This window comes from Nicrophorus vespilloides, unplaced genomic scaffold (assembly GCF_001412225.1).
Source record: "Nicrophorus vespilloides isolate i.1.1-1 unplaced genomic scaffold, Nicve_v1.0, whole genome shotgun sequence".
Lineage (NCBI taxonomy): Eukaryota > Metazoa > Arthropoda > Insecta > Coleoptera > Silphidae > Nicrophorus > Nicrophorus vespilloides.
Window position 1 is genome coordinate 47539 of NW_017096746.1, and position 26733 is coordinate 74271.

General features: G+C 29.4%; 1 long non-coding RNA gene across 1 annotated transcript in view; it reads right to left on the reverse strand.

Annotated features, from left to right (window-relative positions):
* LOC108558042 overlaps window positions 1-26733 on the reverse strand; it is an 83541-nt gene that overhangs the window by 17876 nt on the left and 38932 nt on the right. Inside the window, exon 3 of the long non-coding RNA XR_001890883.1 lies at window positions 6889-7206. This is a non-coding gene — a long non-coding RNA (uncharacterized LOC108558042). The remainder of the gene's footprint in view (window positions 1-6888; window positions 7207-26733) is intronic.

Genomic DNA, 26733 nt, shown 5'->3' on the forward strand with positions numbered 1-26733 from the left:
ATTAGTTCCACTAATATCCTGGACTGTTTGAAACCAAACTAAAAAAAAAATAAAAAATAAACTGTAACATATTTTTCTGATAAAATATAATTATTTAATAAAACTTTAACGCATTTTCAATTTAATTCAGAAGATATATAAAATTTTTAACAAAATATAAGTAATTAATAAAGTTTGTTAAGAAATAATATAAAATAAACATGAATATTCATTAAAATAATAATTATTTTCTAACTGCATTTAAATTTACCAAGAAACTTAATTAAGTAATTTCTCAATCAATTTTGAGGAAGGTATTCAAATCCGTTAATTAATTTTGTTAAATCTGCTTCGCTCCGGATATCGGTCCACATTTATACCATTATTTCCTCAATAGATTAAATATCTGTCATCAGCATACATTCATAAATATTCTGCCTGCTCATCTTAATCGATTGCGATGGAAACTACATTATATTAATGATTTATATAATGTGTCCCATTAGAGAATTCAAATTAGTTATGAATTCAATGTAAATTATAAATAATATGTTAAATAACTCATTTAAAATTAATTTAACTTGATAAATAAATTATAATAATTAACGTAAATAAATGAGATGCAGTAAAAATGCAAAAATGCAAAATAAATATAAGTGGACGACCAGTCAGTTTTAGAATGGACAATGCAATATTACATTAAACAATTCAGTTTTCGAACAGCCTATAAGAATATAATTATAATCGAAAACCGAAATTCTACTGAATTAATAGAATTATTTTGTTTACTAAACTCAATTCAAACAACAATGATTGTAAAAGGATCTGTTCGATATGGAACTGAAAGGAATATGTATTTTTACAGTCCCAATGGAATCTCCTCTCCTGGGTCTTATTGGTTGTTATTTCCATTTCCAGTAATAAACTAGGACAACTTTTTCTCTCATAACGGCAACGGGACTGCGCAACTTATTAACCATTAATGCAAAGTAGATCAGCACAAGTGTTAAGCATATTCACAAGAATGTTAAACTTGCATTATCTATCCAGCAGATGTCATGTTCCTTGCTAATTGGACTATGCTAGATGATAATAACAAACATGTCTCTCACAATACCTTTATTATAAATTACAATATTCTATCTTAAAATTATTTAAATAATTACACTTTATGTTTTATCTTTCTAAATTTATTTTTACTAAACAAGAGTAAGTTGCTTTGGCCAACCATTATTATCCAATATTATTTATATTGGTACTTATTATGTACTTCCATAACTACTCAGTAGTTTTACACTTTTGAAAAATTCCAAAACTAATCAATCTGTAATAATTGTTCTTAATTTTAAGTAATGACTATTGTCTCATACCAGTCAATTCGTTTATGACTACAAATATGTACATTCATCTAAACACATAATTAGGGAAATATAAGTACAATAGCCCAAATATTGTACTCTCACTATGATAATTCCCTACTATAAAATAAGATGATTATTTAATACAAAGTTAGTCCTCCTAAATCTTTCTAGTCCTACCGAGTCCTCGAAAGGGATTCTTGTCGAGTCCCTAGTACTAGTCCTAGATAGTCGCTAGTCCTAGTTAGACTCATAAAAACCCTAGTAACAAACATCGAACATATGCTTCTTAGCAACTGGAATCTAGACTAAAAAATAATATTATAGTGAATAATAAATGTTTTTATCGTAAAAACTCCAACTTTACCTGTAGCATTCCTAAAAACTCTTTATTTAATCAAGGTCTTCTTGTCCATTTTCAGTGAATTATTCATTTAAAAAAAGTTGTAATGTAAAATTAGCTAATTCTAATCATATGTTTTATAATTTGATGGAAAGTGAAATCAATAGCAAATAAAGCATATTGTTAATATAACATAACAGCAATCCTTCTAATGCGTCGATAATCTTTACAAACAAAATACTGATGGCCTAAATCGATCTCTGGGTTCAAATACAAAATGCCAATGTGTCAGATGGGAGGGAGGGAGGAAAAAGAACCGAAGGCATTCTCGAAGATATGTGTCTAAAATAAAAGAAAGAGAAAGAAAAAGCACAGACAATTCTCGTTGGGCAACGATCGCAGCGTGCGCAAAGTATTTGCAAAAATCATTTGCACTTTCCTTTCGAGCGCTGTTACGTAAGACCGTCGAGGCTGGTTGGAATGGAATGGAAGACTCTCAATGTGGAAGCAGCTCGAAAGATATTTTAATTTAATTAAGGTGAAATGAAAACTGCTCACAGGTAATGGGCAATAAAAAGAAATGTAAAATGGTTGGCAGTAAAATTGGAGAATCTACCCGCATCTCAGGAAACTCCTCTGTTGTTACCATCAGTGTTGCAGGGTGTTGCAATAGCAATAAATAGACTTCTGACATAATAAGCGTTTTACTGCAGGTTTCCAATAATGGTTCTCTCCACGATATTAATGCAATCACCTTCGCGAAAAATTCCAATACTCCATAAATAATTCAATCGTATAATAATCATCGAAATCGCCTTCTTGCCGAGATCACGTCCTCTCCATTCCCACGTCTCTATTCGAGAAGATGAACCTCCCAAATATATTCAGCCGCAATTTGTAAATCGTTCTCGGAATTTACTCGTGCGCGAATCATTTTTGGCCAACATGTTCGCCCCTCTGCGCTCTATGATCCAAATAAGCAATGCCAATCGAGACCGCAAATGCTATTCCACGTTCTACGTAACAAATGTGCATACAAAAAAACATGAATGCAGCAAATAAAAAATAATTGCAATGCAGTAAAATATTGGTATAGCCAGAAAGTACATTAAAAGCTCGTCTAGACTGCGGATTATGAATTCTAGAATATTTGATTATGGAACTTGCAGTATGGATCTTTATTCTAAAAGTTCCATTTGCAAAAACGCCACCTCCAATAAATACATTAAATATGCAGCGGTCCAATGAAAAGCTTTATGCGCAAAATCGTATTAAGTACTTATGAAGTGGAGGCTTTGTTTTAATGCACCTGAGGAAAACCCTTTTCACTTAAGAAACAATGTAACGCAGTATTATTTGATGCTATAATTGTGAAACATGTACAAATTTCTTATAAATAAACCATACATTTGTTAGTTTATAAGATGTTGCTTTTTTATAGCAATCTTACTTATAAGATTGCTATACTTATAGTGCAACAAAATTTTAATTACTAATTATCGATTTATACAACCAATGTCAACATATAAAAAAGAAGCATTATTCTATATGTAGTAAAAAAAATGAGTTGACCACGAGAATAATACAGAATACTAAATATTTAGAAATAGTAATAAAATTGATATGAACACTAACAATTAATTGGTAGTTGAAAGTACGTAATGGAATATCATACTTTCGTTAATATTGAATTATTTCAAAATTTATCTTTATCATTTGTTATTATGTAGTTTGTAAATAAAGTTACAATAAAACCTAAAAGATTTCTTAGAAGCAATTAAAATTCTACATTTTAAATTCATTGCGGTAAATGTAATTGTACTAACGTTCGCACAATTCATGATAATTTCAGCGATAGTGACTTGACTTTTGGTACGGAGAACGTTTGGTTCGTTTTGTTGTTATTTTCCTTGTGTTTTCCCCAGACGTGGGAGAGAAATGAAAATTAATAATCATAAATTGGAACTTTTAATATGGTAATTGAAGCGCTGTTTATGCAAATCGCTCGCGCGCGCTTTTCCCAATTTCCATCCCTTATACAGCCCCAAATGATTATGCAACGACAAATATTTAACATGCTAATATTAGAGAAGTAATGAAAACTTCCGCCGTGCAAGAGAAAAATCTCGCAGATATATTGAGAAATTATTCCATATTTAGACGTGAGTTCTATCCTTATCTTATGTATGCAGACATATTTTGATGAGATGAATAACAATTTTTCTTCAACTATAAATTTAATTTTCGTATAATATAATTTATAGTTTTTTTTTTATTATCGTGGTATAAATATACAAGGTGTGACACTAAGATATTTCATTTTGGGTTTCTGAGATGCTGAAATTTTGAAAATATCTATTTGATACATTTCTACCAGTTGCATTAATTTTTCTTGAATTTAACAAGTCCAATTTAGGCAACTGTTCAATGACGATACTTTTATTATGCCTAATGAACCTACATTTGTTTTCTGTCGCTGCAGATTCTCTATATAGCTCAAGTCATGTAAGTAATCTAAACTGCGGTCCAAATTCGGCAACTCTCCCTTATGTTATGACACTAGACATAATCAAGATGCTGAAATTTTGAAAATATCTATTTTATTAATTTCTAAATGTATGGCAAATTGCACTACAAATTTACATTTGAATATTTCCCACCAATCAAGTCTAAAGGTTGACTTGACAATTAATCAATACCAAATAGAGTAATATATCTTATAGTTCTGTTAATCAGTTCCGACAATAACTGGGACTGTTTGAAATCGGATTAATCTAGGAACTAAATATATATTAACATAAACTGCACAAAAAGAGACTAAACTGAATAAAGGGAAAAAGTCAATAATGCGTGTATCAAAAATTCGAATTTAGATTGTTTTTAAATTTACAAACCGGACTATAATGAATCAGGACTAATCAAAGCCGCACTATCCGAATTAAAATATTGAAATATTATGGATATGTACTACATAAGAATTTGAATTGTAACAATGCTAGTTAAAATTTTAAAAAAAATACTGAAAAATATTTCCTCAATCTTTTTCTTTATAAAATATTTACCATTCTGCATTAAATCTTGACTTATAAAATAAGAGAGAGTCTGGAAAGTTGTGCGGGAGCGACGTTCTTGCGGAGAAGAGCAGCTCACCTTCCTCTTTCCAGTCCACGTTTTGTATCTGATGCATTTTATTACTATAAATTTTTCTTCTGAATTGTCATAACCGTAATTGAATTTCCATTTTATTAAAGCGACTTTCTATCTGAGTTATGGCTTTATTTTCTATTTCGTATTCGTTCTTCCCTTCAGTCCCTTCGCGCGAAACCAATACATCTGAAATAATGGTGCCGACCCTATAGTTGATATAAATTATAATTTCTGTATTCGCATGAATGAAAGAATTTCCCGTACGAGACAAAACCAAAAAAAAATTGTAAACTTTTTGTTTGTTATGTTATAATTTCTACACTGGCATAAATAATGAATACAATATAAAATACAATTATAATTTTTCCTTACGGCAAACCAAAAAAATTGTAAACTTTTTTTTTTGTTACATTTATAATTTCTGGCGAGACTTTCTTAATTTAGATATCATTAAAACTTTTTCGCTTAAAGTTACAGCTTAGGCTCGTTTCGCTTAATATTAATTACACCTGAAGAGCAAAATTTTGGTTCTGCAAAATAAAGGAGGCCACGGATGTGCGGATGCCCTACACATAAATCCACCGCATGAAACCCATACATTTATTTCCACTCTCATAATAACCGTCAACTCTTTCTCTTCACGTGAATTATATTATTTAATAAATCAACGAACGCATAAAGAACGAAACTGTAAAGATAATCCGCCCAGTACTGGATTTATTCTACATTTATTACGTACACGAAAAATTGTCACCGGAGAGACTTACAACGCAAGGAATGGCCGTAAAACGACAATGTAAAAAATTCAAAGGATGGACTGGAATCGCCGTGGCATCATGCTCGAATTCCTTCCTGGAATTGGTTTCCTAAGGGTTTCGTAATAAATACACCCTTTTCTTGAAATAAACTCTAATATTTTATAATACAATATACAAATCACGAAAGTAAAAGTGGGGAAAATAAAAAAAATATGTAGTAAAGAGTTGCATAATTTTGGATCACCTAAAATTTTTATTTTAAAAAATATTTGGAGATAAATTTTGTGATGAAATAGATGATATAATTGATACATTTAAAATAATTTTGATTATAAAATATATGTAAATGCTTAATATTAGTATTCTTAAATATAACTGACTACTCCTTTGTTATCTCCATTTTCCTTTGTAATGAGATATATGAATATTTCATCATAGTTTAAAATGAAGTATACTATTACCGAGTTTTTATTATAATACTATTAAATATAAATAGTATATTTTTAGATAATTATTATTTGTTTAATTTCATTATAACTGACATGTTCTGTTATTTCAATTTACAATTAATTAAACTAATTTAGAGCAAATTAATGTGTTTGAAACAAATATAAACATGATTATAAAATAAAACAAAGCACGTTTTCGTTTCCTAAGAAAAAAATAATTAAAATTGAGGATATAACAGTTTCTTAATAAAAAAATGAATTAAATTTGAAGAATAATATTGTTTTAATTCATACTTGTTAAGTCTTTATGCATTATTAACATATAGTAAATATATAAATGTATACCTTTTATAGGCGCAATACCGAATTGGCGTTAATCGAGGTAAAAATTCCTCGATTAACGTAAAACGAGGTTTTACTGTATAGTCATAGTCAAAGGGGTTTATATCGAAATCCCGACAATATCAAAATCCCGGCAGTATATTTTATTGGTTGATAAAAACTTATACATAATAGACCCTAACAATAAGAAATAATCTAAAATGCAACTAGATTATTAATTGTTATTTATTGTTAATAATAATATATTATTATTGAATTTGTTTGCATTGACTTAATTGTAATAAACTTTAACAACATTTATACTTTCGTCATAATGGTTGTCGGGATTTTGAAACTGTCGGGATTTTGATTGTCGGGTTTACGATTGCCAGTGAGTTCAAAGACGTCGTATTCCCCTTCACAAAAACATCATCAGATACGTTTTACTGCTGATTTCGATGTAATTCCAATTGAGTGATTAATGATTTGACTTACGCAATTAGTTCGTAACATAAAAGAATGAGTAAACTTACTTTGTAGATGCCATCGACGAGCTTAATAAGTTCCTCGGTCTCCATGTCGTCGTCGTCGTCTGTCTGTGTGCCCTCCAACGAAGCGAAAGCCAACGCGAAAGATATATTTAGATGTACAAACAGAGATATATATCTTCAGAGTAATTAATTTATCTTTTCACAACCAGCGTCCATATTAAATTTGAAACACGATGAAAGGGGAGGTGGATTGGTTTTACGAATGTTTGTTTTTGGAGGAACGCGCGCGCACTTTTCTACAATCCGGCTGTTCACATAATACCGTGCGATCCTTGGAAGGACGAGCGTGGACGAGGAAATCTGAAACAGATACAAATTCAATTATTTCTCTGCAGTTCTGCGGTGATATGGAATCGTGTGGTCGAATTGATGTCGACAGGGCATTATCGCTTGTTTATTATTGGAATTGTTCGTGTGTTATGTGTGTGGGGGTTTTATACTCGTATTAATTAAAACGCATGTAGGCATACATGGATTTATTGAATTCTCCTCACAGACACACGCAGCGATTGCAATGCGTGCGTGTAATTGAAAGTACAGTATTATTAACAATTTACCTTCAAACAATTCATTTGTTTATGCGCAACTATAATAAATGTTCCGATACAATTTTACAGTTAATTTTTTTTTTCAATATAATTTCCGCAACTGATGTGGGTAGTACAAATATTCTATTTCAATTATTTTAATAAAAATTTACGTACTGCAACTAGTTTTATCATTCGAATTGTTCTGTAAATATTTATTTGCTTGTCATCCAAAGTCATTCACTATTAATGTTGTCACTGAACGATACGTGAATACAATAGTAATATACATTGAACCATACATTTCTATGATGATAAAGCACATTTACAATTACTTCTGGGAATTATATGATATATTGTAAATTTTTATAAGATCGGTATATTTCGATTCAGTTACGATTAAAATTATAAGTACATAAAATGTAAAGTTGTAACAAATAAATCTCACATGCAAATATAAAAAATATAATATATTTATATAATTTTAATACTTAAACAAACATATCACCTTAGGTAATTAAAATATGTAGTTATAAGTCAATAGACTTTACTTAAGCTAGTCTTAATTCGTTTTTAATCTGCATAATTTTAGGTAAATATTGTATTAAAATGTATTCCTGAATATATTACTTTGTAGAGTAGAGGTATTATCTTATTGATTTGGTTTCAAGTTTATGTAAATAAATTAATAATCGATTCGTTAGTTTTTCTTTATTTTTTTTTCATATTAAAAGGTAGATTAATCGATAGACAAAATAAATAACAATATAAAGTAATTATTTAATTAATTATTATTTTAAAATAATTTGTTTCACTGTTTTTTCACAACATTGTTAATAATAAATTATTATTACTTAATAAATACAATTATTTTCATTCTTGATGATTAAACAATTTAATCCATACACGGAAATTACTATTGTTATTAAAAAAATAAAAAGTTTTTTTAGAATACCAGATTTCATTTAGGACGCACAAACGAATTCCATCCCTGTGTCGGTAGTAGACACGTATTGCAAAAAAAAACTATAATTGGAAATTCCGGTAATTGAATTTATTATCGTGAGAGAAAAAAAAGCAGTTGCAAACTAGGCGCAAATAAATAAACAAATAACTAATGAAAAAGGTCCAACGATTTCACCATTGAAATTTAATTTAGCGAACAAGCCCGAAAAAAATTGTTAATGATATATTGGCGTTTCGTTTTAAAGATAAAAAAAAATGGGTTATGCAAAAAAGTGGAACAAAGCTTTGTGAAAAATATTTGAATAAAATTCTTTTATTGGAAATACCATTGATTGGAAATTTGGGAAATGTTTTAATTATTAAAGATTATTAATATATTTGTTTTGTTTATGTAAAATATAATTGATAAAGTATCTGATATAAGAGAAATGTCAAATTCAAGCGTACCAACTATTGTCATGACAGTTGTGTCAAATTTCAAGTCATGCATATTGTGGATCTTACATGTATTGCGGTATATCTTATATGAGACATTATTATCAAATCAGGTGTACAAAATATACATTTGACATTAGTTCAATTGTTATTTAACTAATGTCAAATGTATACTAGTATTTCTAGTAGTACACCTGTCAAATCAGGTGTATTCAAATGACAGTTGTGTCACAGTATACAGGTATCCCCCGACTTAAGAACTCCCGGAATTACGAATAAAATTCTATAAGCTCTAACATGTTACAGTGATAAAAAAAATCTGTCCACACAAAAATTGATAATTTCTTTAATAAAATATAATATTTTTGAAAGATGTATTATCTGTTTTGTTACATTTGTTTATTTTGCCATTTATTATGAAATAATAGTGATGTCTACATTGAAAAGTATTTGCAAGTAAGTATTTTGTTTATTTTAATCTATATTTTCAAATGTATGCAGTCATTAATAAGGAATTTAACATATATAAAAGTAAAAACCATGATAAAGTGTGGTCAGATAAGTACATTTCGATTTTTTTTAAATTCCCCCGATTTACGAACAACCTTTTTCAAAGGAACTAGTTCGTAAGTCTGAAATCTCATTAATATATAGTTTTACAAAAACATTTACTATAGTTTTACAATAATATTTACTATATAAAAATAAATAATTATAAGTATGAGACTAATTACATTAAAATATTATCATAGTGTTTATGTCGATAAAAAACTATAAAAGTAATAAGTTCTATTATATCTTGAATCTAAAAATTCCGTATTGATTAAATTCTGTCTTTATTTTGTTTTCTATTAAAAACAGAACGGTAAATCTTCCATTAGCATTTGAATTTCAAATAAAATTTCTGTACTCGATATCACATAATAACAATGGAAATGAGATTTCCCAACGTTACCGTCCTCAACCTGTCTTACACACTGTCTCTCTCTTCAATTCCTTGTTGATTCGTTCCATCTCGAAGCGAATTTCGAGTCCGTACAGTAACTTCAACTAATTCTACATGCATTGGATTGCCTTTTTCTTCGTACCTTCTCCAAATCTCGAATAAATTTACATACAAATTCAATATTTATCCAAACACGAAGAAAAGCAAACAGTAAGATTGACCGCAGTTATGTCCATGTGCAATAACAAATTTAAAATAAATAAAGTAGAATAGAAAGTTTTCACGGTTATTGTCATTATTATTCCTTTCGAGGAATCATAATATTTTTTGCTTTTTTATAATATATTCAATTTTGTATAACTTTTATATTTAACAAAAAAAAAACAAGCAAGTGCTAAAAATATAAAAAAAATGGGTAGAAAGTTTTTGACTTGAACAAACTTTTACTTAACTATTTAACTATTATTGAAAATATGGTTGAAAATACTGGAAAAATAGTTAAATCATGTATTTTTTTTGTTTATTTTAATTTAACTAAAATACTGTCGAATTTCGGACTTTTGTCAAATATACGTTTATTATTATTGTGTCTTTTCCACATACATATAAACTTATTGTATTTAAAATATAATCAATCGATAAACTCAGATTAAACTAAATTATTTTTATAATCCTTTTTTTTTGTTACAATTATAAATGATGCGAAACGGAAGGTATCAAAACCGAGTAGCGGTGATTCTATTTTTAGATTATCTAACGTAATCCCGATGTTCGTAAATGCCGCCGCTAATCTGCAGATTAAATGGCATTAAAATAATTAGGATTAATGGTGCCCTTCGGACGATAAATTTTTCATTCCCCCCTTTCGTTCATTCACTCTCGCTCTCATTGTAAACTAAAACATGCACATTACAAACACATCGTATAATGATAATGTCCAACATAAATTACACACGTTCAATTTACATTTCAATTAAAATTAAAAGTGTTCAGTATCCATTCCCATTTGTTATTATGATATCTGTTTTTTTTTAACAATTTTACGAATTATGTATTTTGCAGAATATATTCATTTAATCAATACTTTCACTACTATCTACTCATTTTAATGAAAATATTAGAATGTTTTATTTTTATCCGACATAAGTCTGGAGTTTTCTGCTCAATAATCAATCCTCGAGTCAGGTAACTTTCGCTATAAATTGCTTCCTCTTACCCATGTCTTTAGCTTTGATCAACATTTTTCGAGGCAGTAGTAAATCCTTATAGATTGTTTCCTGAGAAACTGTTCAGTATTCGAATCTCAATAAAATAAAAATGTCGGATAGAAATATTTAAAAGGTTTCTAATTCAAGGTTTCTGGAATGCTGAATAGTTCAATCTATATACTGATAGTTTCATAATACATTGCTTTCAAATCAACTAAAATCTAAAGACAAATATATTATAATTTATTAGCAGGTTTGATATTGATTATGATTATTAGATAAAATATTATAATAATGGGCGGAAAGATCAATATCTTTTGTCATTATTATTAATAATGAGAATTATCCCTATGTATTTATTTTATTTTTGTTAGCATATTTCAATATTATTGATGTATTACTTTTGTACAAAATATATGAAGGAACCCCATTGCAGTGGAACTTTGCAGCATATCGGCATCCTATTTGAAGCAAAGAGCCACTTGTCTGTTAAAAAAAGTCTAGGGAGCCTCACAAATTTTCCACTGTAACCACCACTGTAAGAAGTGGGAGCTATATTTTGGAGGAAAGAAATCCCATTACAATTATAGTTGAACCTTGCAACCTTTTTAATGCATAAAGCCACTTATCTGTTAAAAAAGAGTCTAGAGCCGTATTTTTTTATCAAATGAGCCGCATCTGCCATTTAGTATTTATAAAATGTACTAATGATGATCTAATTTCTGTTTAACACAAATTGAGTTGCAAAAATTTCGGATTTGTAAATTACGCTTGAATTTCTAATTGCTAATTAAGTGATGTCGTGAAAGTTACAGCACTATTATCCACAATAAAAGCAAGGAAAAGAGGTCAACGATACTTAGATGAGCATTAATCGAAGATAGATTCGTGTCAAATTTCTATAAAACCATCTGGCACGTCCATTAAACGTCGCAATTAGAATGCAATACAGTTTCGATTTTACAATTGGCAATCGAGAAAGCGAAATGCATTCACTCATTGTTCTGCATGTTTTCAGAGCGTTTAATCGGAATGAAGCTACTAATTAAGATGATCGGGTCGTGCCTTACATTCGCATTGCGAACACAATATCCTGCCGTGCTGCTAATTATTCTTTGTTCCGGTATGATTTATATTTCACGAAGAACCAAAAAAATAAATAGGAAAAACGTTTCAGCTGTACGTGCGAAATAAATACCAGCTCTCTTACGTTACACGAAATGAGCGCGTTTTAATTTATCGAAGCGTAAAAATAATTTATTACATAATAAAGCGGCGAACTCGTAGAAAAATATTTTTCACCGGTTGTTGTTTGTTGGTAGTTTTTATTACGCCATGAAGAAGAGAGCAAAAAAATGTGAAGCACGGCGTTATTATAATTTTTATTGTTCTGTTTTTCTTTCGTAACTTGTCGATCCAGTTTTGCAGAGTATTGACCGTTCGCACTTAAAATGCGGCTATTTATTATTTTCGAGTTTCTTAACGCATCTGCTTTAAATATGCAGTAAATTAATATGTATAAAAATAATTAGTTGTTTTGACTATTTTTTTTGTTTTCTTTTTTAAAGAAATGAAATTTTAATGTATTTGACAACGATTATTGCTTATAATTGGACTTGTATACTGTCCCACATCAACGGTGTACGTAATCACACTTTAAGTGCATTCGCACATTCAACATTAAAAGAGATATCCACTGTACTTAATCACACTTTAAGTACCTTCGCACATTTAATGCTATTAGAGAAATAACTTTAAAGTTTTACAATTAGCGCTTCTACAAAGATTGCAAGACAGATTCTATCTTAAGAAATGTCATTTAAAATGTCTTACTAATAATATTATTACTATAGTTATCTAATAATTAGAATTAAATCAAATAAAATAAACGTAATTGTAAACTTGTATTTTATTTATTCATCATAAAAGTGTTTATTCCTTTGAATTATGTGGTTCAAACAGATCCAAGGTTTTATTGCTTCAATAAAAGTATACTTTGAATATTATATAATTACTCCGAGTACTATAACCATGATCAAGTACAGTTATTGTTCACTTAACGTACAATCGTTTCACGTTACTTCGATAGATTCATGATTATTTACTATACTGGAATCAAATATCCGTACGAACGTACAATGATTGTGTATATGTCTTCTGTTCAAATTCGGGTTTAGGAAATAAATTACATAATTCGATAGAAAAAAAGTACGTTCGCATGAACATGGATTACGTTAGTGTGAATAAAGAGATGTCTATACCAAAAAATCCACATGTAAAATTAACGATTAGCAAACTGTAATTCTTACTTATTACAAATATGATAATATGCTTTTATTGAGTTTATTATAACTATATTAATTATTATAATAATTAATAATTCAATTTTATTAATTAATATATGTAATTAATACCAATTACTTTTAAAAACTTTCCTGATATTTTCATGTATATATATCATTTCATAAACATTAACATCAAAGACAAAATAATAAATTAGTTTAATTAAATTTGAAAATTAAAATAAATTGAATACAAGTAATTATTTGGTAATTAAAATGGTAATGACGTTTTAATGAACGATGTTTAATTCGGCTTGAAATCGATGCGAACCGCCAGGTCCGGCGGTATAATTTCCGTCTTAGTTCATATCGCTCGTTTTGTATCTTTCGTTCCATTTACGTAAAAATTTTTCAGCGTTCACGTCTTTATAAATTCACGTTCGTTTGAGACTTCATTTCAGCTCCACCAATTAAAATAACGAATGTTGTCGCTCCAGTGTTAATGGTCTCATTTTAATACAATCCACGAAGTGGACGAATTGCTCTCCGTTTGTTAAACCGCGCAAGAAATTTTAATAATTCCATTCCATCTGCGGAACTAATTGTTACCGAAAATTGTTAGTTACATTGCGCTTCATTTAAATGCAACTGTATGACAATTTAATTACATTTACTCATTTATTTTTCAGCACAATTTTATTTCTATTTTTTCAGTCGACGTTTACTGAAACTATTTCATAAGTGCGAGAGAAAATAATTAAAGTTAGAAATACTATTAAAGTTTTCGGACTATTGTGGACTTCGTTATATTGAAGCTTCGTTATCAAAGTTAAACGAAATATGACTATAATGTGTAAATCCATATTTCATAGAAATATATTTTATGATATAGAAATAGTTAGAACTTTTGACATTTATATTTCAAGTTACGCTTAATGTGGATGCAAGACAACAAATAACTTAAAAATATTGGATGTAGGAGCGGTGTATACAATATATTATCATAAAAGATTTTAATTATTCAAATTTAAATCTTTTTTTTAATTTGAGGCTATTGACTTCGGATTACCACTGACCTTTCACCACATTAGCTGGCTTAGTAAACATAATATTTTCTCGCTTGTTCTACACGAATACTTCATACCGCATTGCGTAACACCTTCACATGGTGGAACTTTCACGCTGCATCGAGGTGAAGTATTAAAAGTCACAGCGTTTGTTTCGCTTGCCTTTTATGATCATCTCGAAGAATTTGTTTTCAGTCGGTACACTATGAATATAACGGTGGAGATCCTTTTCCTTAAGCGGACGAGCAGATAAATCAAGCGGTTATTGCTTTATTTTAGGTACCGAGGGATGCCGACAAGAAGACGCGCAAAGCGGAAGAAGTTTCTGAATATTTTAAGAGGGCAAATAGTAGAAAACACAAACACAGAAATTCATACCGTCATACAACAAAGCCGGAATTCTCCCCGTGGATTCGAAATAGAAAGCACATCTGAATATTTATGCAAATTTGTTTCTATCTCGTATTTAAAAGTTAACGGTGAGATGCATCTATTTTATATTTATAATCCAGGTTTTGGCATTGTCTCAATCGTTTTTTTAGATAAATTAGTAAAATCCGATGGAAATTTTATTTTTAATATATTTTAACAAAACTTGAACATAGGTCAAATACACAATATGAATACTTGTACATTGTTGTACATTCGTGCGGACATTCGGTTTGTGTGTTGTAAGTATTCACGTACGTATTATTGAAATAACATTAAAGGGTGTACGTTAAGTGAGCACTGCTTGTACTTGATATTGGTATATAGTACTGGGAAAGGTAAAATGCGCATAAAATAATAGAAATTTAACTTTTTTGTCATAACCATATTATTTTAATGCAGTTCCTTATGAATTAATAAACTACTAACAATTAAAAATTAACAACAAACTGGATCTATTTTTATACTTGGAAGGATATACAGTTTGGCGTTTTTAAATTAATATTGTATAAATAGTAAAATTCGATAACTGGTTTTAAAATGTTTGTATGTAATAAAATTAATATGTAAAAATTAATTAGTAATCAAGGCAATAATAAAAAAAGCACGAAATAGAAACAGAATTTCCTTGAGGAATCTGAAGAAATAAAACCAAATTCGAATTATATAATTGTTTTTTCTTCAACTTTTGAATTTTGTATAATCCCAGGAACACATTTCTCAATTACCGTAATAAACGACGTTACGCCATATAATCAAAACAGGAATTATTCGGATCGGAAATTATTACATTTCGGCGTGCGTTCAATTTGCGATTATTGAATCTGCGATAAATATACGCAATGTTCGTTAATTGATGTACGTAATTGTTTGCAAACATCATGGATGTTATATTGGCTGTGTAATAGATATTTTCTATTGGATAATTTCGAAACGGCAGGACGATGAGTGGATTCCATTCAACAATCAATCCGTAAATACTCATTTTCCAGCAACTCAATTACATCTTTCTTTCTCCGCTAGTTATAGAAATTTATCATTACCGAACTCAGACGTAAATTGCATTTTAAGCTTCACTGCCACTTACATTCAATTTTCTTCAATTTTATTATTATCGAGGGAAACCATTGGCAACTTAATATGGAAATTGCTTCTTTTTTAATGAAAAATCTTTTACTCATCATACTATAAATTTTTATTAAATATTCTAATGGAAAATATTAGTATCAATTTATAAACGAGAGCTTCTTTAAAACTTATTATTTTGTTAGCTGTACTCGATAGTTGTAGTTAACTAAATAAGTGGAACCTAGCTTAATCGTCAATATTTATACACATATCCGTACTTAGAGTTAAAGTTACTTATTTACATCACAAATTTCTCTCATAAACCTTTATTATCTTATCTTCTTATCCACAATATGTCTAGTAGCTTCTTGTTAAATCCTCCTTAGTATAATCACTTGCTTTAAAATTTCTCACGCTCTATAATAATATTTGTTTAGAAACACAAAATTTATCGAACATAAAATAAGGATCTTTAAAAAAGTAATACAAAAGTACAATTAAAAATTTGTAGAACATAATAATAAATAAAAAGTAAATGTTTACTCTTTATAATTTGTTATTGTTTCACATATAAACGAAATTAATATAAACTTTTTTATGTTGTTTTTTAGATTCACTTTAATAAGGAAATTTAGTTATAATGTTAACAAAAATTATTTGAATGTATTGTAATACCGGAATGTATAAAATTCTATAAAAATATTACATTCAAGTTATGTAAACTAAAATTAAAAATTTTAACAATGTATAATAAAAATATACCTGCCAATAATGTTATAAACTAACTGTATACATTGTATTTGGAGTGTGAAAGCAAAAACAAATCTGAACCTACTTGAGCGGTGAACTTTTGCGGAAAATAAACAACGGAGTAATGTGAGCCAAGAAGTATATTGTTTGGTATCCACGGAAGTGCTCTTAAGGTACATTACTTTTATCTATGCTGGCGAAATGCGGTACCTCAATCAAAAGAATTTCTTAATAAAAACAAGTTTCAACTTTAGCTATGAAAACGTTTAACAAATATTGCAAGTTTATTTTTAACTGTCTTATTTTAAATATAATGATCACTACTTCAAAAGTTTCAAAATATAGAATAATTAATGAACCTTTATAGCAGTTGATATTTTTTTTGTTAAATAATTATTTTTATTGTATGAGACTGTTTATTTTTTATGTGATTATTACAACAAATATAAGTATAGAATATTTTTCAATTATTTGCATCTTAAATAATAATTGTTCATACAACAAATGTCAACTGCTACAAGAAGCTATTGACCATAGGTAACATTACTAATAAAACGTAATCTGGTAAATCTACAATATTCATAAAAAAATCATTATTAATTTAAAAAATAAATGTAAGTGTTTCAACTAATAACACTTTATATAACGTGGTAATAGATTTGTTAAAATCTGTTTAAAAAATTAACTATAAAAATAATTTTTTTTTATTCATTATTATAGAAATAAATTAATAAATATTAATTAAATTTTCTAGAAAAAAAAATGTTAAGTGCAATTATATTTAGAACCTCGTGAATTCTTAACAATGTGAAAATCGACGATGGGTAATTAAAAGCCAGGTATAACGAGTATTTTCGTTTTAACCGATAGTTACATAACTGCGTTAATGTAGTTTTTGCGCTCCAATAAAGCAGCGTCCGTACTGTGATGTCGGTTCTATTATGCCGTAACGGAGATTATGCACACGGATAATACAACAGAATAAAACGACGTCATATAAAACATTTAAAATAATAATCCTTGCTGTCGTGAAAGCGAAATTACAGCTACACGCTTTATTATTTCGACGGAATAAATTTCCACCCCTTCAGGAGGAAGAGGGGGAGCAAAAGGGTTACGCAATAAATCGCCGCGAAACTACTTATTATGTAGTGCATTCGGTGTTCTTCATTTGTTTATCGCGACAGCAGATAACAGCGTAGGCGAGGAGCGACGTGAGGGAAAAATCCGTTTCCAAAAACCGCTGGGGAGAGTTTATGCAAATTTCGTACTGAACAATAACTCTGCACAAAGTTTGTACACAAAGCAGAGTTGTGTAAAATTTTTAACAAGCTTCGGAAAATGATGATATCGGTCGGCTCCACATACAGTGGAACCAATCGATTTTAGAAGGAGAAAATAAATATTTGAAAAAAAACTTCAGACTGATCAATTAATTTGAATATCTTGCTTGTTTTTCTTCAGAATCAACTATTTCAGCAAACTATTGTTGATATCTATAATAGAAAATACTGAATATATTTTTCTAATCAAAAAAATTAGGAATAATTCTAAACATGAAATTTATTTTATAATCAAGCAAGCAATATTAACTCATTAACTTTTATTTCTTTTTTTTTATTTCAATTTCATTGAAATTTTTTTAATAATTTTATTTGAACAAGTTTAAAAAAATATATTAAATGAAGTAAACAAAAGACCACAAGAAAATAAATGTCTGAAAACTTGAGTCTGCTCAATTAATCTGAGGTATACCTGTTAGTACAAGCAGAAGAGGTTGTAATCCCAAAATTGACAAATTACACAGTCACTTCACTACTATCGGAACTACTTGGTATAGCGAACAACAACAACAAACGACGGCTCGGCTCGAACTAATCGAGAAACTTTCATTGAGAAGACAAGAGTGGTATAACCACTTTCGAAGATCTTCGAGAGGAGGCCGCTCGTACTCTCACTCGAAATCCACGATTCCGAAATAATTTATCACACACCGTTACCAGACAATTTACATTTCATTTCGATCTATCGGAAGTTTTTCTGGAGCAAACGGTCGTTCGCTTTCTACAAACGCCACAACTTTTTCAACACAGTTGAAATGCGCGAGTCAGAGAGCTGGAGTATCTGGGTCTGATTTAATTCAAGTACACGTCCCATCTAGGGCAAAGTAATTGCAATGGCCTCAATATTAATACCACTGCATTTCAACTTATATCATTATCTCATTAATTAACTTATTATAAGTGTTTCTCACTACTCTTATATCACGTATAAGCTATGAATAAAAAATGAGACGAGTTGGAAACTAGTTACAAAGTTCCAGTACACCTCTGTTATAGATGCGATATTCCTATTGTATTTATTGTCTTTAAAAAGAAATCGCAGTTGATGCATGGCAATACAACCAATTAATTTCCCCCGACGTCAATCAGAGGGCGAAAGCAGAGATGGTAGTATGAGAGAGAAAGGGCAATAAATCAAGTAAATTATTCCCTGGCAAGTTTCATTTTTAATGCCCGCTCCATTTATCTTTTTATTTACTGTCGCGCAGACTGTAAAAAAGAAGCAACGAAAGGGACGAGGACACGTAATAGAAGAACGAAACTCCTGCCACCGGAGGGAAATAAGGACATAAACTTTGTATTTGATATTTCAATTAAATACGCCGTTTGCTTTTGAGATGGGCTGCTGCTAAATATTCGTTTAATTGCCATTAATTAAATGCTCCTTATTAACTTCGACCAATTACACAACGGGAGAATAAAATAATAATTAAGGCGTATGCTTAATTTTCCATTACATTGCTAATTAAAATCTAAGTGTTATTTTCTTTTTAATTCAGTTTGGATATAACGGTTGTAAGTGCTTCGCATAAAATGAAAACTGTTTTTATTTCAGAAGCTAACCACACATCTACGAGTTAGTTAAAGGTTAATCACCGTCATGGATCAATCACGCCGTATAAGAGAGTGTATTACTCTGATCCGTGACATAGTATATACTTACTGTATATCATTAGATCAAGGGAAGGCAATAATTAATTTGAGATTTAGGTTACGAATTTAATAATAAATCTATACTTGTGTCCATTACTTTTTTAATTTTAGAAATTGTTCTATCTTCAGTTTCTTATTAGCTAATATCTAACAAATTTGAAGAAAAATCACAATCAAAGTGGGCCCTTTAAATATATGGGTTACAAGCAAGTATCAACTTTGAATTTGATTTTGAGACCCCAACAAAAGTATTTGTCGACATTTAAAAACAACTTATACTTCATATTCTAAGAACACCCTTAACTCGTATGACCTTGTACAAACGGGGGTGTGATTGATACGCCATTTCTAATATTATAATAAAATAAGTTCTTATTATACAGAAAGTATTAAGAAATATTTTTTATGTCTTTATTACTGCATGCATATTAAAAACTATGGCTATCCTAATTCTAATCGTTTTAAGTTTTACATAATCTGTAGAATACAGAATTATATTTTATTTTGTAACATATATGAGGCTATCAGAAATTGTATTTTGTTTACATAATTAAAAACACAGATCTGAATGAACTAAATCAATTTTCAAAGAAATTCTGCAAATGCAAATAACCATCTCGAGTGTCTGAAATTGAATATAGATGTTTACATAAAATCGCCGTTCAAATATATGATTTCAATTCGACGAATCACTCCATTATCTTAATAGCTCCGTGATTGGAATTGAACTGGGCGAAACTTTCCATTCGCTGAAAATTATTACATTTCCAAACTCAAGGACACTCAAAAAGGAAACGTTCGGGAAAAAAATAATAATAAAATATTTTTCATCTCATGAAAAAGGCTTTATAATCTCAGCGAGAGAAGAGGAAAAAAATAATAATAACCAATGTATAGGAAATAATGGGATCTGCTACGGATGTTCTGTGTTATCATTTCTTAGCGCGTGGATACAATACGGATGTACAAGTGTAGAAATGGATTTAAAGCACATTTCCTGCGCCAGACCGGATACGACGGCGTCTTATCCGTTTTCGGTGCTAATTGAATTTCGCTGTCTTTCCATTTCAAATTGCTAGGAAAATTAGCTCCTTCAAGCTTAGTTCAACTACAAACTCAAAACACAATAAGCAGTTTAAAATACAAAATAGTTTAACGTTGAACTATTTAATTAACGTATGTAATTTACATTAATTTGTTTGAGACTTAGTATAAATTTAGAAATTTACCTTGCAATGGTTCATGTTGTTTTTATTTCACAGTTTTCACAGTTTTGTATATTACATAATAAATAAAATATATTTATTATATACATAAAACTTTATAGAAACACAGAAAAAGTTAGTTATTTCTATTAGTAATAATATTTATTTCTAAATGTATATAAATATCTTTTTTATCATTTATGTAATAAAGGACAAAATTTACTTGACTTTATATTCAATTACTTAATTAATTAATTGACGAGATAAATGGCCAGTAAAATAAAATGAAGTGTAAACGTCACATTACTTCATCATTAAAATGTAATAAATATTTGGTATGCCTTTAATACATTATTAAAACATAATTCCTTTAAAAAGTGACGCATTTATGGCGGCATAAATTTCGAAAATAGGTCCAATAAATATGAAGCTTTCGGAGAGCTAATAACGTAAATGAACGTAATTCTTCAGAACTTTTCTGCTATATATATATTTTTTGCCCGTTCGCTTCTTAGTCTCCATCTCCATATCTCTCAGCTCGAACAAGTTAATAGAGTAATGCATTATTATTGCCTTCACTGGATGTATTTTTCGCTGTAGCTTTTTTCCTATTTAAAGCCGCTCCGAATGTACCCATTACTGCCAGTATTTCGGATATATATCGTGATATACGAGTCCAGACCACGGAAATATTCATGTGGACCGGAGATCACCTAGTGCCCCAGGTTTTCCTAATAATAATAAATTAATACAGAACCCAACGAGAGGTAGAACGGTTTCAATAGCGATTAGGATTTACGATGTGAGTACGTATACACTGTACACAAGTGAATATTTCACCCGGACGTGGTTTATTGTCGCGGTTTATTAAATTTTATGCTCACTATTGCACTGTATATAATTTGCCGTCGGCCTTTCCACGCATAAAGGATTCATGATATGAATGATACAACTGTGCATGTTATATTTTTCGCGAAGGACATCAATCAATCAATTTCTGCATTGCAAAAACACATTCAAAGGCAATAAACTACGTAGAACAATGATAAGATAACTCATAATTTCCATACATTATCCTAATGTTGCAACCTCGTTACTTTTGATTTATTGCAATGCGCACGCGCATTTAATGTACGAGAGACATGCTACCACGATGTCGCTTATCTGAAAGTGAGGTTGCACCATAATTGGACTATAAGAGACACCAGAAATTTTTGACACATTTTTAGCCACTGAACCACAAAGCGGAGTGGTCCGATGTATAGGTGGTGTTTTGCTATGAGATTTCTATGGGATTTCTATAAGATGGCTACAAGATTTGCTTGTGGCTTCCAGAATTGTTAACAAATTCAAATTTGTTATTGGCCCCGAAGCAGGATATCACGCAAGTCCCTTGTCCATTTACGCAAGTCTCTTGTCCCTTTTCTATTCCCTTTCGTTGTATAAAGACTCCACATTTTTTTGTTGGTGAGGTTTGAACCAACTTTTTATTATTAAATTTTCGTGATACAGACTACTATAACCACAAGGCTACGGTGGTCGCTATAATTATAAATTTATTTTATTTTTATCATTTTGATATAAAAATGTTAGGGTCCGAACAAAATGTTGAAGTTCCACCACTGATTATAGAAAAAATACATTATTATATGAGACAAATCAAAAGATATCTCAATTTAAATGAATAACTCGAAGAACCTTAATAATATATCTTATATATTGGAAATCCTGCATAAATCATAGAAACTAGATAATGACAACTTTAGTAAAAAATAGTAAAATAATGTCTTTCTCGAAAGTGTTCGTTGTCAGATTTGTTCGTTAACTGATCATTCACTGTAATTTATAAATCTTTTCAATACGAAAATATGCTACAAGTTATGTTCATTATTTTCAATATTATATAAATGGTATTTACCAAATCGGTTGTTTCAAATTGGTATTAAATCGGATATCATTACATTAAGAATATGTGAATCGATAAAATCAAATGTATCTATTAACCGATATGAGGTAATCGCATTATTCAAATCGCTACATACAATTGTTAATTAGAATACGTCCAAGGTGTAATTACATAACAGGCAATTAAATTATATGGAGTAAATAACTACATTATTAAATGTAAACACCAAATTTAGTACCCTATTTGGAATTAATATATAGACATATATATTTTATATATAAATTTCTTGACTCGTACCTTTTACTTAAACATGCAGTTTCAACTTATTTATAGGTACTTAGAGTTGCTTAATATGTAGCACATTCGATGATATCTTTAGAACATCTTAAATGCAGTAGTAAGTGTTAATATCCACTTCATTTTACAATTTATGTTACGCAATAAATATTAATACACCAATTCAAGAATTGATAACAGGGTCGTATAGTATCGGTTTTTGGAGAGTCACATTAAGATTGTCGTGAGCCCTAGACACCAGTTAGGTAGTTGATGACAGGGGAATGAAAAAGTACAGTATAAATTTTAAAATTTGAGATTTTTTTTATTTAAATTACTATAAAATAAAATTTAAATAGTGATATTATTTGATTGAAGCTACACTTTTTGATGTGTATAAAATTATCTTATATGAACATTTTATCTAAAAATTAAGTAATTGAAAACCATATTAATTTTAATATATAGAAACGTTACAATTTTTATATTTCTAAATAAATTATTGAATTATATTAGTTCATGTAAATGTTAGGGATATAATGGCAATCATTATTTATAAAATGACAGAAAATAAAATGAAATATGTTATATACAACTGTAATTCATTTTTTATTACAGTATATCAGATGAGGAGTGTACTCCATGAATACCGCTATTTGAACACATCTCACGTTAATCTTTACATGCGTCAGTCTGAAAGTAAAACAGTCCAAATTTCAGTAGTCTTTTAGCTAAACTCCATATGATGCATATGAATGATGCTGTAAACGTATGTAAAGTTTATCCCATGAATCACGAACTCTATTAACGACAGATCCATCACAGATTGTTCGTGCCTTCTATCTTGAGTACATAGGCATCTCATATGCACATTTACATATAACATTTTATTAACTTCCCGCATCAATAAGGAAGACAACGTATATTTGATTTCTAAAGTAAATTGCTTTAAACATTACGCAAAACTTTAAAGAAACATAATTTTACGAGAATTGCATTCCAAGAAAATTACATAATTAATATGGCAAAAATATATTGTTTCATCACCACATTACGGAAAAATTTAACATCCAATAAAAAAATAATAAAACAATAATTAATTTTTTTATTTACAGCGAGAACAAATTCCATCAAACATAACATGTTAAAATTAATTACAACCGTGCCTCGAATAGTACGGTTTCAATCAGCAAAATATAAATTCTAAAAAAATATTGTTTGTATCTAATTGATAAATGTTTTTTTTCCTAAATCAAGTCTCTTATTGTGCGGTTTTATAAAAAGTATCTAAATTAGTCTCATTGTATTGATTGAAAAACATAGAGATGATACCTTCGATTAGTCCGGTTTCAAACATTTCGTGGTATACTCGAACTATAGAAATTATTACTGTAGTTTTTTTATTCAAAAAGAAAAAGCAAATACATAATCTCAAGTAATATGCAAATTGCCAACCTGTTTGATTTATTCAACGAAATGAGTATCAATGTCATTAGCAAGTAATGACTCCATGTAATGTGCAGAAGTTTCGCAAACGAAATTCCATTACGAAATACATTTTGTAATGTACATCGTTAAACGCCATTTTCTATGGGTATTTCGTTTCTCCTATCGGCAATTAATTAAACAAAAAAGGATAAAATAACAGGCATATATACAAATACCATATGCGAATCCTTCTAGAAATCTAGGATATTTGCTTCATTATACGCAGATATATTAATTTGCCGACATATTAATAAGTGGAAATATTTTAATTTTTTACATTTCATTCTTTAAACGTTTATATAGTAATTGTTTTCATCGTTAATAATGACACTGTTAGCAAAACGGCGAGGTCAAATCATTTCTTAATGGTGATGTATAAAAATGAGATAATAATGATGTATAACCATGACTATACACATTTTAGTATTAAATAATTATGAATATAAATATTTATTTATAATCATCCTTTAGAAACTGCGTTAACCTTCTAACTTATTATTAAAATTATTTGTATGAAAAAATTTTTTTTAGTTGTAATTCAAGAAATATTCGAAAAGTTTGAAATAGTTGTCACCTTTTGATTAAGATATTCGAAAACTACCCTAAATATAAAAATAGCTTAAGCACACAATTATTATTATTTATTACTGTACTTAGACAAATACAGTGAGTATTCGGTTAACAAACAATGTTAAGAATATTTATATTATGTGCCGATTATATGCTGAACCGTCAATAGAGGGCGCTACACGAACCGGTATTGCCAACTGCAAGAATCACATCACCAACAGAACTACCGAAACCATTCAAAAACGAGGTTCATTACCGGACTTGTTTCTTCATCGATTTAAGAAGCCATTTATCCTCCTTATCTCCTGAAGATTACAATTGTGGAAAAGTGAAATCTTAACTGAAAGGAAGAAAACAATATTTTATCGTATTCGTAATGATTTCTTTAAAATGTTCCATTTGCAGTAGATATCATATCTTTTGAGAGAAGCAATTAAATGAGACAATAAAAGAAAGCAATATACAATAAAATCGTCTACCAGGAGAAAATTGTAATCCTTATACAATGAACTGTACGGAATAAATACGAAATGCAATGTTTACAAATGATGGGAAATATAAATTTTCTTTTTATTCTAAACTGGACGTAAAAAGAAAGAAAAACTTGCAAGACCGACCAACTTTCCTAGGTTCGTTGTTAGTAGGCAACATTGACTTTGGCTTACTGAATTTAGATCAGGTCGGGTGGTTCTCATACATAAAGAAGGGAAAACAACACAAAAAAGGGAACTTCGTCGACTTCATTCATTCGATTGACCTCCACGATGTTAGGTCGTGATCGGGTTATATACAATCAAAAGAGAGGCCTAAAACAATTTGGACCAAATGAACCGAATATGTGTGGCAACTCTTTGGAAAGCGAAAAATAAAGCATTATTTATTTCTTCCTCTCCAGACATCATATATATATAAAAGTGTATAGATCCAGACTACAGCTATAACTACAGATGCAAGGAAAAGTCGCGGCGTCTGTGTCCTCTGCACCTGTTGATTTGTGTAGGTCGCCTTTCCCAAATGATTTATAGATACAGTTAATTAAATGCCTTTGAAATAGATTCTATATTTAGATTGGAGCTTTTCTGGTAAGTTTATTTGATTTATGTCGCGCAAAAGTTTTACCAATCCACTATTGTACTCTTATTGAAAACCAATTTTTGGTTAAATTTAAAGTTGAAATAAATAATAACCGACGACAGTGTAGACATGTAATAAAAACGTACAGTGGAAATGAAAATGTAATAAAAAAAAAACAAACAAAAATCGTATATGTGGAATATTTTCCAGTACGGTCGGAAAAGGGGTTTTCCGTTCGCCAACGAAATTCGTTCAAACGTACGGTAAAATTATATAGCCAGCAAACGAAAAGCTTGTATAAAATTCCAATGCGAATGCTTTTAGCTTTCGCATTCATAAAACCAACCTAAAAATACGAAATGCTAACAGCAACAAATCCTCCATGCGAAAATTATAATATATGCGTTTCTGTATTTTCATATCTGTATTTAACTTCAATTGATTTTGTTACATTAATAAAATAAAGAAATACTTCGTATAGTGTGGATAATCAATTACGCCAATAACCCGACTTGTTTGTAACTATTTTTTTAATATTCAAACCACACTATAGTGAATCCTCACTAATTATATAGAATATGAAGAATCCGTTCTTGAAACGACGAATGTAGGTTGTTGTTGGCACACTTTAAAA